The sequence below is a fragment of the Pan troglodytes genome, chromosome 2 (genome assembly GCF_028858775.2).
Source record: "Pan troglodytes isolate AG18354 chromosome 2, NHGRI_mPanTro3-v2.0_pri, whole genome shotgun sequence".
NCBI classification, from domain to species: domain Eukaryota; kingdom Metazoa; phylum Chordata; class Mammalia; order Primates; family Hominidae; genus Pan; species Pan troglodytes.
The window spans coordinates 128642529-128654101 of NC_086015.1; the positions used below are offsets into that span (position 1 = coordinate 128642529).

The 11573-nt window shown below is 44.0% G+C and overlaps 1 protein-coding gene across 14 annotated transcripts in view; it reads right to left on the minus strand.

The window, feature by feature from the left end:
• ZNF148 (zinc finger protein 148) overlaps nt 1–10691 on the minus strand; it is a 149539-nt gene extending 138848 nt beyond the window's left edge. For 2 of the 14 annotated variants that reach the window (XM_063807060.1, XM_063807059.1), the window contains exon 1: nt 10415–10691. The gene's annotated coding sequence lies outside the window, so the exon portion shown is untranslated. Of the gene's footprint in view, nt 1–9539; nt 10327–10414 lie in introns of those variants that run through there. The other 12 variants (XM_063807067.1, XM_063807068.1, XM_063807061.1 and 9 more) reach the window with 9 other exon arrangements.
• Nucleotides 10692–11573: the final 882 nt, after the last annotated feature.

The following is an 11573-nucleotide window of genomic DNA, read 5'->3' on the forward strand; positions in this document are numbered from 1 at the left end:
TGAGGCATCCTTCTGGAAGTTGGAAATGTCCTGTATATTGAACTGGGTGGTGGCTACATAAATTTATACCTAAGTGCCCTTAAGATTGGAGCACTTTACTGTATTTATCTCAATAAATACATTTTCAAAATCCAAGTTAGCCTGAATTTTTGAGATAGTCTGCCTACTTCCCAGCTTTATTTCCCTCCATTCCTCAACATGAACCCTAAATTATAGCTAATCTAGACCACCAACCCCTAAACATGTCCTGAACTTTGCTCACTGTCACTCATATCACTCCTTCTTCTAGGAAAGCCAACCCTCACCTTCTTGCCTATTATCTTATTTATCCTTCAAGGTCTAAGCTTCGCACCAATTTCTCCACAAAGCCAACCTTGAACAAACCTGCCACAGTACTTGTGTCATAGATGGATGTGTATGTTTTGTCCCTGGATAAATTCCTGAAGAACACGGACTGTGTCATATATAAACATGTATCCTTCACACTCCCTACCATAGAACCTTGCACATGGTAAATATAAAAATATACCCTGAATGAATAAATTCTGGCAGTCCATTGCATACAGTAAATATAAAAATATACCCTGAATGAATAAATTCTGGCAGTCCATCAAAGTATCCTCCAGTCTAACCCTCCTTCTCATATCCACCCATCACTGCTTCTACTCACAATTCATCCCACAGTTCACGTATTTAGTTTCTATCATTCAACAAATAATTGAGCACCTACTACATGAAAGAAACTAAAACTATACTCTAATGTACTGCACTAAACTACCCAAAAATATAATCCAATTTCAGCTGCTGCCATTTGAATATTTCTACAACTCTAAATTTCCAGTCAGCCAGGCATGGTGGCTCACACCTGTAATCCCAACACTTTGGGAAGCTGAGGGAGGGGATCACTGGAGCCCAAGAGTTTGAGATCAGCCCAGGCAACATGGTGAGACCACATCTCTACAAAAAAAATTGAAAATTAGCCAGGCGTGGTGGTACATGCCTGTGGTCCCAGGTACTCGGAAGGCTGAGGCAAGAGGATCACTTGAATCCATGAGGTAGAGGCTGCAGTGAGCTGCTGCGTTCACACAACTGCATTCCAGCCTGGGCAACAGATCAAGAGCCTCACGTTCGTTCATTCAATAATAAATAAATAAATAGAATATTTCTAGTCATCTTCCCCTCTTCCCTACCTCCAACTGCATTCCACTCCCATATTCTAATCCTACTGCTATCAAACTAATTCAAGCCCTTCTTAATATCTCCAGTAGCCACCTAACTGGTCTTTTTGTTTTCTAACTGGTCTTTTCACATACAATCTTACTCTACCACCACATTACCCGCAATCTATCCAGTAAGGTATAGCTATTGCCAGCTATCTAATATACGGTCCTTGGCTCAATTCTCTACTCAGAAAAGTTCAACAGCTATACACTAATGATTTCTGCTAACATACTTTAATCATATGTTAACATACTTTAATTCTCACATCCTCACCATAACCCTTGCCAGGAAAGTATGATTATCAATTTTATGAGAAAATGGAAACTCAGAAAGGAAATAATTCTCCATAATCATACAGTGGATAAACAGAAGAGCCAAGACTAAAACCCAGCTTCTGTTTGCTTACCAAGCACAACACTACATCATATCAAATACAAACTACTTAGCTTAGCTTTCAAGGCCATCCATTTTCAACCCAACCCCAACTGACTCTCCTACCTTGTATTATACCTTATTCATGAACTCTCTGCGTTCCAAACTATAGATTGTGATTAATTATTTTGTCGGTCATGAAATCAGTTTAATGAGTGACAATCAGCTTTTTTTTCTTCCCCCTTGGCCAGCTTTTTTTCTTTTTAGTCAAACAAAATAGATAACATCCAACTGCACCTGCCACTGTTAAGGACAGTTACTGTATTATGAAACTTCTTGTTTTACCCACACACAAACATTCATACATGCATATATTAGATAGAAGTGTGACATGTATTTCTTACTATAGGTCATAGTTTAAAAATTAAAACCTAACTCACCATTCCCCACATCTCCTGGGCTTCTCACCTCCAAGCCTTTGCTTACGCTAATCTCTCAGGCAGGAATGCTCTCTTTCAGTAATCTTTGCCAATCAAAATCTTATCAATCCAAAACTTAAAAAAAAAAAAATCTTATCAATCCCTTCAAAGACTAGCTAAAATTCCACTTTTATGCCTTTAAAATTCTGTCTCAGGTTTTCTCCTAATCAAATGCATTTTCTGCCTTTTAAATTCAGTAATATTTGGTATATTTGTGACTCACAGATATATTCGTGATTATAGTACAGGTATTTGTGCACAAGTCCAGCTGCCCTACCACAATATAAATCCCAAAGGTTTTATTCCTGACAGCAAAGCATTATATGCTTTTGCATATAACAAATGTGCATTATCTGTTAAATAAAGCTCATCCCATCATTTTCTGAAACCTTGTTATAAATCAACATAATTTAATAACTTCTACTATATTCCAAACTTCTGTTGACTCTTATCCTTCAAATAGCCTTACCATCTTCCTCCTCAAAACAGCCCTCTCAAATAATCCTCTTTACCTTCCATCTTCTCATGCTTTCCTCCAAAGATAGCCTGTCATATTTCAGTAATCTTTTCCCTCCTTCAGAATCACGCTTTCTATCAGATACCACCTTTCCTTCCCCATCTGCTTATCTTCTACCTTATTCCTAATTCTCTAACACCGATACACATTGATCTATATTCTTTAAACAGATTTTTCTTTTCTTCATCATCTCTTTAACCAGATTTATTGAATTATTTCAATTCATTGCTAGTGCATATAGTTTGGCAGCCCTGTTAAGTCCTTTGTAGAAAAAGGCAGGTTATGAATAAATGAAAAAGAAACATAAAACATATAGACAATTCAGATCTCCTAAATTATCTCAAATATCTCATTCATTCATTCATTCAACAAGCTCGTGTCTACTGGACACATGCCCTCAGTTCTGTCTATTCTATTCCGTAATTCAGAAAGCAGCTGTGAGAAAAGCATGCAGGAAAATGCCAGGATAACAGGGCCAAGTTGACTCATGCTCTTCTCTCATGAAGGCCAAGTAATTTGTGGGGTACAGGCTCATAAAAGAACAACTAAAAGTTACACTATACGAAGATGGAAAACAGACCCCATAGTTGTTTCAGGGGGCTCAACATCTACCAACAAATGTGAATCTGAAAGGAACAAACCAGTAGGAGTAGCTAAAATGAAACAGGCAGAAAGCATTCAGACAAAAATAGATCCAGACTCTAGGTTCACTTTAGGGCTGCAAGAGGAATTTGGAGTCATTTAGTTCCTCTCTGAGATCCCTAAGGAATCTTTTCAAATATAAGTATGGTTCACTTAAATCATTTCACCAAACCTTAGCCAATGTTCATTTCTCCATTCCCTGAACTCCTACAGCACTTACTGTCTGTAAAACTCATTTGTGAACTTAAACTATCTTGCTCAAGGTAATAAAATTATTAACAAACATACTCAGAATTTATTTCATCTGAGAAAAATGAGTTTTTTAAAAAATTTATTTACACATTCAAATCAGTATGGTCCTCTTTAAAATATGTTACTTTGGAAGGCTACCACTTACTCATTTATTCACTCCATCCATCCAACCATCTGATGCACTCAACCAACATTTATGTAGTGCCTAACTAACTACATGTGAAGCTATCACCCCTGTTCAAAATATTTCCAACTTCCTCCTTGGGAGTGTTTTCAAAATCAGCTAATAAGTCAACCAAGAAAATTATTCCCGTTTCTGTGATTAACTGGATTTAAGGCAAAACTATTCTTCATTCACTCTATTTCATATTGACTAACCTTCAGCATTTCTAAAAATCAAAATTTCAAAGTAAAAAGATCTGTCATCAATAAGACCATTCAGAATAAGATTATACCATGTATTATTTAAAAGTGTGCCTCTTGGCCGGGTGTGATGACTCATGCCTGAAATCACAGCACTTTGGGAGGCCAAGGTGAGTGGATCACTTGAGGCCAGGAGTTCGACACCAGCCTGGCCAACACGGCGAAACCCCATCTCTACTAAAAAATACAAAAAATTGCCAGAAGTGGTGGTGCACACCTGTAGTCCCAGCTACTCTGAGACTGAGGCAGGAGAATCGCTTGAACCTGGGAGGCAGAGGTTGCAGTGAGCCAAGATGGCGCCACTGCACTCCAGCCTGGGTGACAGAGAGAGGCTCCATCTCAAAAAACAAACAAACAAACAAACAAAAGTGTGCCTCTTGGGCTGGGCGCAGTGGCTCACACCTGTAATCCCAGCACTTTGAGAGGCTAAGGCAGGCAGATCACCTGAGGCCAGGAGTTCGAGACCAGCCTGGCCAACATGGTGAAACCGTGTCTCTACTTAAAATACAAAAATTAGCTGGGTATGCTGGTGTGTGCCTCTAGTCCCAGCTACTTGGTAGGCTGAGGCACGAGAATCAGTTGAACTCAGGAGGCGGAGGTTGCAGTGAGCCAAGATCGCACCACCGGACTCCAGCCTGAGTGACAGAGTGAGATCCTGCCTCAAAAAAAAAAAAAAAAAAAAAAAAAAAAAAGGCCATAGAAGCCTAGAAAGAACATTCTAGGGTCATTTTAATACATTTCCAGATTTCCCACACTAAAACTCTCCAGAAGACAAAGAATACTGCAACCTCAAAAAAAAAAAAAAAAAAAAAAAAAAAGTGTGCCTCTTGAAGGGATTATGAACTCCTAGCAAACAGGGACCATGTTTCGCTCACCTTTATAGACCCCTTCCCCCAACAGCACACACTAGATACTCAATAAATAGGAAAATTCTATAGAATTGTACTCAGAAGTTAATTCAGAAAAGGTGTTCTAAAAACATTCTGAACACTGCTACTGAAAATGACCACCAAAATATAAAAGTTCTTATCTGGAGATATAATTTTGATATTTGTTTTTAAAAATCAACTTTCTGAAATCTTATACCATAACTGAATTATTTCACAACTGTCTTTCTCTCTCAAAAGAATGTAAATACTACTTTGGGATGCCAAGGTGGGAGGATCACCTGAGGTCAGGAGTTCAAGACCAGCCTGGCCAGAATGGTGAAACCCCATCTCTACTAAAAATACAAAAATTAGCTGAGCATGGTGGCACGCTCCTGTAATCCCAGCTACTTGGGAGGCTGAGGCAGGAGAATTGTTTGAACCCAGGAGGCGGAGGCTGCAGTGAGCTGAGATCACACCACTGCTCCCCAGCCTGGGCAACAGAGCAAGACCCCGTCTCAAAAAAAAAAAAAATTGTAAATACTATAAATTCCTTGAGAGAAGAAGCTTATCTGTTATTTTTACTATCCTAAAAAAGAATTAAACCAGACAGTCCTAAAACAGTCATTTATGCCTGAGGTAAAAAAAAAAATCTAAATTAAACCAGCACCCTGCTACAGACCAGATTTTACTCCAGATTAAACTAGCTTCAAATTTAGAAGAGACCCCTTGGTCCCACCTCTTCCAAGTTGTTACAGAACCACTGCAATTCCATTCTAATCCAGTCTGTCTTCTTCCCTTAAATCTAAAGGTCCTCTCCAGATATCCCTTTTGTCCTTCACGCTGTCAAACACACACACACACAGTTTTGTCTACAATACCCCCAAAGTACTCAGCAATTTCATACAATCCCACTATTATCGCTAACAGTGAACACTACTTTCTATCAGTCATTCAACAGGTATTTATTAAGCACTTAAGAATCAACCTGCTGTTAGTTTCCCTAGAGACTACAGGAAGTCTCTGCTCTAGAACAGGTTACAATGTACCATTTGCAAAACAAAGAGAATAATTGTCACAAATACAAAATTTAGCAATACATAAACTACATGTGAATACTGTTACTACTGAAAGTAAGGAAGACTCTCAAGAGTTGCCATTACTTAGACTCCCAAAAAGAAGTGGAGTAATTATCTTTCTAATCTCCCAACATCCACCATAGTGATTTGCACCTCATACACAAATTTCAAAAACACTAATATTTTATGACTCTAACCTAACAGAGGAGATTGGGCCCAGTATAGTTTTTTCCTACCACATTCCCAACATATTAGTGACTTAAACATGCTAATTTCCTTAAAAATGACAAAAATTTTAGTCTCATCACCATAAGGTAAACCTCCTTCACATTAACTATATCCAAATCCCCCTCAAAATTCTTTACCTTTTCTTCAGCCTCCTCAAAATGTATCACCACCTCCATCAGACCCTGTTCCTCATCCTCATCCTCCTCTTACCACATTTCCCATCTCTCCCTACTACATCCCCCCAAAAAACACATGTATATGCCAATCCATTACCTCCTAAAAATAAAAACATAAGAATTGTGGCCGGGCACGGTGGCTCACACCTGTAATCCTAGCACTTTGGGAGGCTGAGGCAAGCAGATCACTTGAGCCCAAGAGTGCAAGACCAGCCTGGGCAACATGACGAAACCCCGTCTCTATAAAAAATACAAAAAAAGTTAGCCGGGAGTGGTGGCTCATGCCTGTATTCCCGGCTACTTGTGGGGCTGAGGTGAGAGGATTGCTTGAGCCCAGGAGGTGGAGGCTGCAGTGAGCCGGGAACATGCGCACTGCACTTCAGCCTGGGTGACAAAGTGAGACCCTGTTTCAAAAAAAAAAAAAAAAAAGGGGGGGGGGCAGGGCGAAGTGGCTCACGCCTGTAATCCCAGCATTTTGGGAAGCCGAAGCGGACAGATCATGAGGTCAGGAGATCGAGACCATCTACAGTGAAACCCTGTCTCTACTAAAAACACAAAAAAATTAGCCAGGTGTGGTAGCGGGCACCTGTAATCTCAGCTACTCAGGAGGCTGAGGCAGGAGAATTGCTTGAACCCAGGAGGCAGAGGTTGCAGTGAGCCGAGATTGTGCCACTGCACTTCAGCCTGAGCGACAAAGCTAGACTCCGTCTCAAAAAAAAAAAAAAAAAAAAAAAAAGAATTGCCACAGAACCCTAGAAAAAACATTCAAGGGTCATTTTAATGCATTTCCAGATTTCCCACACTAAAACTCTCCAGAAGACTGTCAAAGAATACTGCAATCAGGCCGGGCGCGGAGACTCATGCCTGTAATCCCAGCACTTTGGGAGGCAGAGGCGGGTAGATCACGAGGTCAGGAGATCGAGATCATCCTGGCTAACACGGTGAAACCCCGTCTCTACTAAAAATACAGAAAATTAGCCGGGCGTGGTGGTGGGAGCCTGTAGTCCCAGCTACTTGGGAGGCTGAGGCAGGAGAATGGCGTGAACCTGGGAGGCAGAGCTTGCAGTGAGCCGAGATCACACCACTGCACTCTAGCCTGGGTGACAGAGCGAGACTCCGTCTCAAAAAAAAAAAAAAAAAATACTGCAATCTGGTAACTAATTCCAAGATGAACAACTATCATTGTCAAGCAACTCCTCTTCATCTCTAACAAGCAAATCTTACACTGCAAAGATGGTTCCTACAACATGGTCTTTCTGATAGGTCCATCCAAACTTCTCTTTATCATCTCATCCAGCATTTTTAGTCTAATTGTCAATGTTCTTTCTACTTCAGGAAAGCCATACCTAGGCTAAATCCCTAAAATACAATGGGGAAATCAAGAGATACAGCCTAAGATTGTTGGATTCTAAAATCAAGGTTTAAGCATATTATTTAAAAATATAAACACACTGAATAAAATAACTAAAATAAATATCAAAGGTCAGAAAGGAGGAGAAAGGGGATAATGTCAATGACACATTCATAAACATCTTCTGACTCCGATAATGTCATTTTGATAAATCAAGAAATAATATTATATGCCCATTACTTGGAGACATGGAAAAAAGCATGGTAAGAAATACAAAATTAATGCTTAAAAGTAGCAGCCTCAGTAAAGTGGAACTGCAATAGGCAGGTGAGACAGGGGCTGCTGTTTTTCATTATAAGTTCCCTCAGAACAATTTTATAATAAAAGAGTAGAGGCCGAGCACAGTGGCTCACGCCTGTAATCCCAGCACTTTGGAGGCCAAGGCGGGTGGATCACTTGAGGTCAGGAGTTCGAGACCAGCCTCACCAACATGGAGAAACTCCATCTCTACTAAAAATACAAAATTAGCCAGGGGTGGCGGCAGGCACCTTTAGTCCCAGCTACTTGGGAGGCTGAGGCAGGAGAATTGCTTGAACCCGGGAGGTGGAGGTTGCAGTGAGCCGAGATCACGCCATTGCACTCCAGTCTGGGCAACAAGAGTGAAACTCCGTCTCAAAAAAAAAATAAATAAAAAATTTTAAAAAAAGGGTAGAAAGACAATAATGACATATTTAAGTGCATTCTGCTTACAAAAATTAAAAGAACAGATAATATACAGTGCTGGTGAGGGAAAAGGGAAGGAAGACTAGCCTTCTCATGCCATGATGACAATAAAATTGAGTACAGCATACTATGTTTAAAAAAGACCTGGCCAGGCATGGTGGTTCACACCCGTAATCCCAGCACTTTGAGAGGCCAAGGCGGGCGGATCACTTGAGGCCAGGAGTTCGACACCAGCCTGGCATGGTGGGGTTTCACATAGTGATGGGGTTTCACCATGTTGGCGAGGCTGATCTTAAACTCCTGACCTCAGGTGATCCGCTCGCCTCAGCCTCCCAAAGTGCTGGGATTACAGGCATAAGCCACCGCGCCCAGCTGTATATAGTTTTTTCTTAATAAAAGGTGAATAATATCCGGGTAGTTTTTAAGAGTATGGTTCTAGCCCAGAGTTCCCTCTTGGAAATCTGGTCTGGTGTGAGCTCAGCAAATCCAGAGAGAGCTTGGTTCATTTCCTGACATAGAGATGCTAATCCTCCCTCCAACCTGGCTCTAGAGTCGTCCAGTCTCCTAGGTTCCCCTAGACCTTCTGATAACTAGTCCTGACCTCCTTGCAACCTAAAACCAAAACAGATATTCTAGATCCTCCATTCTGCAGGCCCACACTTTGCTGGCTGATACGTTTTCTTCAATACCATCATGCCTGAATGAGAGTATTCTCTCACTGGAGAACTCCCTCACAGTTCACATCAGGAACTGTGAATGGCAGAAGATCTCCCACCAGCCACAGATTTATGGAACCAATCCAGCCAACTAATTTGAGCTACAAATGAAGTATCTAAAGAAGAGCCAGCAAGCATGTCTTCCCCCCCACCATTAATTATAATCTTGTGTACTGCAATCCAGGCTGAATAATACGGCACCAATTCTCCTGGATCAGATAAACTGGGCAGTGAAGAAAACCACCAAGTCAATTAATTTCCATTCCAGCGTTTGCCAGGATAGTATTTACCCAACCTCGGGTAAGTGTTAATACTTCAAATTTTCTAGAATCGAAGCTCCATAGCCTAAGGAATCCCCACAGGCCAGGCCCTTTCTCAAGGTCTGCTTCAGAGGTTCTCATACTCATTGGTGCACGTCTAAAATGTCACAGACCAAACTACAGACTAAAATCTAATTCTCAGTGACCCCAACCACGGCCCAGACCCACACTTACCAGATGTCATCTACTGAACAGCCCACACAGGTTCGGAACTAGGCCATCCCGGCCCATCTGGAATAACTCTTCAGTACTCAGGCCAATATTTATTAATTATACTACATCTGTCTATTCTATTATGCATTCCCTGCATCTTCTCTACTATTTAGCACTCCCTCTTGCTTCAAACGCGATCCTTTCTATTCACGGGAACTCCTATCTCCCTTCTTTCCTTCCCTGAGAAACGCTTCAGTTCTTTCCATAATGAAATACCTAACGTATCTGCACAATGAACACCCCCCAGAATCCTCAAGACTCCTCCACAGCCACCTCCCCGCATTCCTCCACCTCTCCGGCATCTTTCCTCCGGCCCCTCTCCCTGTTCGCACTCCCACTACGTTTCCTGCAAGCATTCCCTTTTCTCCAACCCCTGCCCTTCCCTTCTCCCAAAGAGCACACTCCGGCAGCAACAGTGACTGAGGCCTGCGGTGCATAAAGCACTGCACCAGGCACGGTGGACAGAGCCCTGGTGTCTCCCTAGCCTTTTCACACCCACACCCAGCACCCTCCGGCCTCCCCGTGCAAACATCCCACCTCCTCCCCTACCTCTGACACCCGCCTCCAGCCTCGGAGGCCGCCTTCTCGCCTCCGCCACCCCCGTCATTATCCCTCCTCAACCCCCCAACCCACCCTCCGCGCCCTGCTTCCTCACGTCCCCCAGCCAGCCCCAGCGTTTCCCTCGGCCTCGGCTGGCCCCCTGGCCACCCCCAGCCTCGCCACGGCTCGCTCCCCCCGGGGTCAGGCCGTTACCGCCGCGCGCTCCCCCCGCGCGCCGCCCCCTCCCCCTCCCCCGCCCTCCCCCGGGCCCGGGCCTGCCAGGCCGAGCGCTTTACCGCGGGCGGGCGCCGAGTCGCGCGGTCACCGACTGCAGGCGGCGGCAGCTCCAACCTTTCTAGGGGCCTTGAGAGGAGGGGAAGGGGGGAGGGGGGAGAACTTTTGCTGTGGCAGCTTCGGCAACAGCTCCCACCCCTGCGCCTTTCTCCTCTTCCTCCCCCTCCTCCTCCTCCTCCTCTTCCTCCTTCTCTTCCTCCTCCCAGAGCAGTAGAGACGCAGACATGCCGCAGCTAGAGCGCCGCCGCGGTCGCCGCCACTGCCGGCCCGGTGCATTGTGGGAAGCCCCGCACACGGGAAGCGCTCCGCGGCGCCCGCCCTCGTCTGGCGCAGAGACCTGGCTGGAAAGACACAGCGTGGCTTCGATTCCGGCGCCTGCGTGTCACCAGCCCAGGGTGGCCGTGGAAGCTGGACCCGAGCCGCAGGCCCCCTAGGCTGGGCCTGGGAGGAAAGCCGTTTGAAAAAGATCGGAACTGAGGAACTCTCTTAGAGCGGGGGACTCCCTGCTCCTACAGCCTTAACCAATGCCCAGCGCTTGGAAAGTCGAGGACTCGGGGATTCGGGAGCGTTTCAGGCCTGGGGAAATGGAAGGGTCGGGGACCTAGGTGAAAGGTTATTTGCCAGAAATGTCTTGGCTTTTTCATTTATTCTGTCTTACCTAGCCCTTCGCCGCCACCTCCAGTCGTTGGCCTCTTACCACCTTCAAATGCCACCTTTTCCGGAAGATGTAGCCCTGCGCCCTTGAAACTGGCAAACCCTATTAGTGTCTGCAAGCTGAGATGCAGGGTGTGGGCATAGACACAGATCAAGAGATCCGGCCCTGGACCCTCTTGGGCAGAACCTTGCCCTTCTCATTTCACCTGAAGCCCAAACTTTGTCTGTATGGCAAAGACTTGGTAATGATCTCTATAGAGCTAGGATTACACAGTTGTCTCATCCTTTGGGGGCCCTTTAGCCAAACTGTGACCTCCTTAATGGTGCCTTCGTCAGCTAACATTAGGCGCCCTGAGGTGCTTCTGCATACTGCCATCGTTTACAATTACTCATCTTTGTGTACACACCCTAGCACAAGGTCAGCCATATAACATAAAAGATGCTCAGTGAATGTTGAGTAATTGTGAGCATCTGGAACTTGCCGTGGGATAAAACGCGTTCATTGGG